The 6,055-nt window shown below is 34.2% G+C and overlaps 1 protein-coding gene across 1 annotated transcript in view; it reads left to right on the plus strand.

Moving 5' to 3' along the window:
* LOC136037866 (uncharacterized) overlaps positions 1-6,055 on the plus strand; it is a 77,921-nt gene that overhangs the window by 14,929 nt on the left and 56,937 nt on the right. The window lies entirely within an intron of this gene.

Genomic DNA, 6,055 nt, shown 5'->3' on the forward strand with positions numbered 1-6,055 from the left:
TTTATGCTAAAGTATTTTTAGTAATTTCAACTATTTATTCTACGGCAAGGGTGTGTGAAAGCACAGGATGGCTGGCCCCCAACCCCCCATTGTACTTCCTGGCTGAAGGGCCAAGAAACGGAGATCAGCACCGCCGGTAGGGACTGTAAAGTCTAATGCCGTACCTTTACCTTTACCTTTACCTTTGTGATTCAGGGGTCATTCTTAAGGAATTGGGACAAAATTTAAGCTTTAGTGTAAAGAGCGAGGTTTCGACGAGGGGTGATCCCCCTCATATACGCAATAAAAACATACGAATATAGAAGTTCGTTATGTAAGTTAATTCGTAAGTTATGTATATTTTTACTTATGAAAACGTTCGTAAAAAATTAGAAGTTATAGTTGCCTTTTTAAGTAATCAAAAAATTGGAGGGCAACTAGGCCTCCTCTCTCGCTCCTTTGTTTCAAAATCTTCCGATTTAAACTATGAAAAAGCCATTTAGCCCAAAAAAATCAATATGCAAACTTCGTTTTAATTTTTTATGCGCGAAGAGCCAAGATAAAAAAATGCATTAATTCAAAAACATCCAGAAATTAAACAAAAAAAAACAAGTTTTTTTAAATGAAAGTAAGGAGCGACATTAAAACTTAAAACAAACAGAAATTACTCCGTATATGAAAGGGGCTTTTCCTCCTCAACGCCCCGCTCTTTACGCTAAAGTTTTTTACTGTTTTAAAATGTAGAGTTAAGAGAAAGAGACAAACTTTAGCGTAAACTAACTTTCCTTAGTTAGCTTACTAAGGAAAGTAAACTACTTTCTTCCTTACTTTCATTTAAAAAAACTCGTTTATTTTTGTTTAATTTTGATTCATAAACAAAGAGGCCAAGTAACTTGTTCAATGTTATACCCATCAGGGACGAAATGATGGAGGGGTTACGTGGGTTAAGGACCCCAACTCCCTTATTAACGAACAAGTTAAAGTTATAGTTAAAGCTTGTACAATAATGAAAATAAAGAGGAAAAATTGCGAACAAGCTGGTACACAGAAATGAGAGGAGGATATTAATAGGACTTGGTAATTTTTTAAGGCTTTTTATACTTTTTTTATTGCTCTTTTAAATTGTTTTAAAAAGGTTTATTGAGCAAAATGAATCTAGAACAAGCCCTGGCAGGTGAAATTTGTATTTCTAAGTAAGGAACAACAAAAATCGCTATTTCCAAAATTTCTATTTCGAAATTATGATTTGTTATATGCAGAACAACGGCTTTCTATTCTAGCTATGAAAACGAAAATGAAGTATTTGAAATTCAAAATAAAGAGTATAAAAATAACCAACAAGTACACGACTTTCTAAGTCTTTCTTTACAATTTTAGAAAGAAATTAATCAAAACTACTCAGGCGCCATTTACTATCACAGATTACATTCTTTTAGGTTGTTACATAATGATAATGTTTATTATAATTTCTTTAATTTAGAAGTTGCGCAATTACTCATTCAACCGAAATGCCCGACAAAATAAATATAAAAAAAGAAGCAAACAATAAAAATGAACTAATAAATAAGCTTCATCGATAGAAAAGGGGACAGAGAAGAACAAGCTAAAAAAAACTGGAAAAAATAATTACGAAATGAGACCGGATGGCTAAAGTAATTTTCCACTGTTTTGCACGTTTTAAAAAGTAAATATTGGGAAAAAGTGCGCTAAAAAAAAACTGGAAAAATCAAAAATGAGGTGGCATGAAAACCAGGTGGCATGAAACTTGGTACAAATGGGTGATCAGATCTTAATGTATTTAGAAGTAGCCCGTGTCTTAGAGCTCTTATTTTAAATCCTGACCTTTATTAAGCCTCTGATTTCCTTTAAATCAATCTGTTGATTCTTAGAATTTTGCTAGAGCTCATGCCATATGTTCTCTTGGCTCTTCCGACTTCGTCACAAGCGCCATATGAACTCTTAGCGCTTTTTTTGTACTGACACTAAAGAGCGAATTCGGCCCTTTTGGGCAATCTTGTCTTACAAAAACAAACTTATTTTATTTTCTGAAGTCTTGACTTTTCAAATTACACCTTATTTACCCAGGAAAGTTTTTCCCCAGAAAATTCTTCTCCAAAAAATCATCCATGCTTATACCGACTCACGGCCTCATCTTTTAATAGATGGTGCTTAATGATCCATAATTACACAGAAATTCTTGAAATATGGTGTGGATCAACTTTATCAAATGGAGCTTTTATATACATTTTCATTTTTAAACATTTTTCTTGTATTTGCTAATTGAATTTGAAGGAACGCATTTGTCTCTGTGCTTTTCTACATAACAAAATGAGCCAGGAAAGTCTAAAGGGATTTGTTAATAGTAAGGGAAAAAAGGTCTTGACCTAGAATCCCAACCACCTTGAGGTTTTCGCTCTTGTAATATATTTAGCCAGTCTTCAAAATTTATCCCTTTATAAATTTTTTAGGTCGGAAAAACATAGTATTTATTGTCTGTAAATGATTGACGTTACTCTTCTTTTCTAGGTAATGAGTTTGGCGGCTGGGCAGTAAATTTCGAACTCTGTATAAGCCTGTTTTCTGTTGCATTCGTCTTTTTGTGTATAGACGCTTATTTTTACATAAAAAGACAGTGCAGCAGAACTGGTTTCTTATAATTTTAAAGTTTAAATAACTAAAAAATCAAGGGTTCTAAACCTCAAGTTAAATAGAATCTCAGTAAAATTCGCGTGTATTTTTCTTTCTCTCACCTTTTCATATTTTACAAAAAAATAGAACCCTAAAAAAATTTTCTAATCAATATTCTTTTTTGTTCATCCTTCACCTAACGAATTTACTGCTCATTGAAGCTGTGCAATTATGAGGCCTCTGCTCCTGCCAAAGAACCCCTTCCTGAATCAACATTCAAGACCATTTTTTTCTCCTTATTTTAATAGAAATTAAATCAATAAAATATTGCTTCTTTGCATTCTTGCAAACTACTTGTCGATCCTAGAGTTAGGGATAGTTCATTGGAACGGAGTACAAGACAGATAAAATACAAAACGGCGTTCATCAAAACAATTAATGAAAATCACTTATTATACACGAACATGTGATGGATACTTATAAATTTAAACATCCCCTTTTAAGATGGGGATGTCATAAAGGAAAGCGAATATTTTATAACAATATCAAGACCTTACATGGTATTGTCAATATCATGCAAGTTATTAGAAAAATTTTGCAAGGTATTATGATTTAATCTTGCAAGCTATTAACTAGATATTTTCAGCTATAATCAGTACGTGTCTGCTATTACTAAATCTAATATGGCGCTATCAAAATCGTATGACCTATTAACGAAACTTAACATAGTGCTTTGAAAATAATGTGTGCTATTATCAAGATTATCAAAATTTTGTCAAATATTATCAAAATCACACATGATATTATCTAAGTCTGGTATGATATTACAAAATCCTGTCAAATCTATATATATATAAATAAGTTGTCTGTGTGTTATGTCTGTCGAGTGACGTCATGAAGTTAGTTGTCGTCATGTTTGTTATGACGATGACGTCATTAAAGGTATTTAAGAAATTCGTTCAAAGACAAATTTTTAATTGTAAGAAGATCGTGGACGGAAAAATGTTTAATTGTAAAATGACTGAAGAATCTGCAATGGCAACAGCCGAGGAAGCTGCTCAAAGTGTCTATGCCAAAAAACTTGCTGCTGAAAGAGAAAGCAAGAAAAGAAAGCGTACCGAGGAATCACAAGAACAGCAAGAAAACAGGCTTGCGGCTGATAGAGAAAGTAAGAACAGAAAGCGTGCCGAGGAATCACAAGAGCAACGTGAAAACAGGCTTGCGGCTTCAAGAGATAATGCCAGATTAGGAATGTGCAATTTCCGTCAACGAAGGCGTGTCGAGGAACTACCAGAGCAACGCGAAACCAGACTTACTGCTAAAAGAGAAAGTGAGAAAAGAAGGCGTGCAGAGGAATCACAAGAGTAACGTGAAAACAGGCTTGCGGCTTCAAGAGATAATGCCTAAAGAAAGCCTGCCGAGGAATCACAAGAGAAACGTGAAAATTATCGCATGGCATTCAGGTACAGCCCAGTCGATGATTATAGTAAATGTGTTCAAATCGGGACTATGTCTAAAATTTGTCCCTACTGCAAGGCCTTGAAATTCAATGGTGAAACAATGGGAATGTGTTGCGCCTCATGAAAAGTTAAACTTCCTCAACTGGCTGCACCCCCAGAGCCATTGAAGACTTTGCTTACTGGAACTACGTCAGAATCTAAGCGTTTTTTTTTTTTTTATCAAAAATCAGAAAATATAACTCATGTTTCCAAATGACGTCGTTTGGTGCATTAGTACAAAAGAAGAAAAAAAACTAAAAAAGGTAAAAACTACAAAAAAAAACTAAAAAGAAAATACTAAAAAAACTAAAAAAAAGGTAAAAAACTAAAAAAGAAAAAACTAAAAAAAAACAAAAAAAAACTAAAAAAAAGGTAAAAACTAAAAAAAAAAAAACTAATAAAAAAACTAAAAAGACTAAAAACTGAAAAAGAAAAAAACTAAAAAAACCGAAAAAAAAGGAGAAAAAGAAAACTATAAACCGGGACACAGGGAATATAAATGACGACCGGGACACTCAAAGAGAAATCACCGACTGGGACACAAATGACGACGGGGATACTGGGAATATAAATGACGACCGGGACACAAGTACAAGGGGGTGCCGGGGGCACAGGGAGATATATAAATGACGACGGGGACACGGGGAATGTTCGATTAGCAATCACCATCAACAGAGCTCAAGGGCAATCATTAGAATAATCAGGTATAGATCTGAATATGGATTGTTTTTCCCATGGACAATTTAATGTTGCATGTTCAAGAGTCCGTAAACCTGACAATCTATTTATATGCACAGACAATGGGACAGCCAAGAATGTTGTATATTCGCAAGTTTTACGTAGTTAAAAACATATATATATCTTTCTATATTCACAGGTTGGACACAGGGACACAACTACAATGGCGCGTAACTAATTGGGTGGGGGGGTTGCAAAGCAGTGTCACAGGCTGGGAATTACCATGGAACATCGCAATCTAGCAATAAAATGGCAAGTTTCAGCTGTTCAAATAAAAATAATGGTCATTTTTTGGTTTTTAAATTTATTTTGAGTGTCAGCCGTTCAGTGTCACAGGCAGGGAATTCCTATGGAACATTGCAATTTAACAATAAAATGGTAAGTTTCAGCTGTTCAAATAAAAACATTGGTTATTTTGTAGTTTTTAAATTTATTTTGAGACAAACCTGTTGAAAATCTTTAGCCGTGATAATTTGCCCCTCGTGGGTGTCATCAGGGCTGGTACATTGTGCCAAGATGGTCTCAATTGGTAGGACTCATCAGAAGAAACGCTAAGGGAGATTTTTTATTAAGTTTTAACGATCAATTCTAATGTAAACGAATATTTTTACAGGAAAATTCCCAAAAAATGCTATTTGTGCGATAAGCCATTGTGTAAGCCTATTTCTGTGAGGTGCTGTGTGTCAGCCATTCGGTATCACAGGCTGCGAATTTCCATAGAATATCGCCATCTAGCAATGAAATGGCCAGTTTCCGCTGTTCAAATAAAAACAATAGTAATTTTTTTGTTTATAAGTTTTTTTTTCAGAGAAAAATGTTGAAAAATCTTTAGCTGTGATAGGTATGATAATGTGTCCCTCAGAGGGTGTCATTGGGAGTGGTATTGCGCCACGCCGGCTTAAATTGCTAGGAGTCATCAGAAAAAACCCTAATAAGATTTTTTTTTTAAGTTTAAACTATCAATTCTTGTGTATACGAACATTTTTGCATTAAAAATGCCCGAAAAATACCATCTGTGGGATATTGCCGTGTATATAGGTGCCGTGTATTAGCCATTGAGTTCACATGGAATTGGACTGCAGAATCTCTCAAACCCTGTAAAGCTCCATTAAAAGATACAAGAATTATTGATTAAACAAAAAAATTTCGCTTTTTAATGAACGCCAAGTAATGATGTTAATTGTTGAGCATCGAAGAAAATATGCAATCAA

The sequence above is a fragment of the Artemia franciscana genome, chromosome 17 (genome assembly GCF_032884065.1).
Source record: "Artemia franciscana chromosome 17, ASM3288406v1, whole genome shotgun sequence".
Classification (NCBI taxonomy): Eukaryota; Metazoa; Arthropoda; class Branchiopoda; order Anostraca; family Artemiidae; genus Artemia; species Artemia franciscana.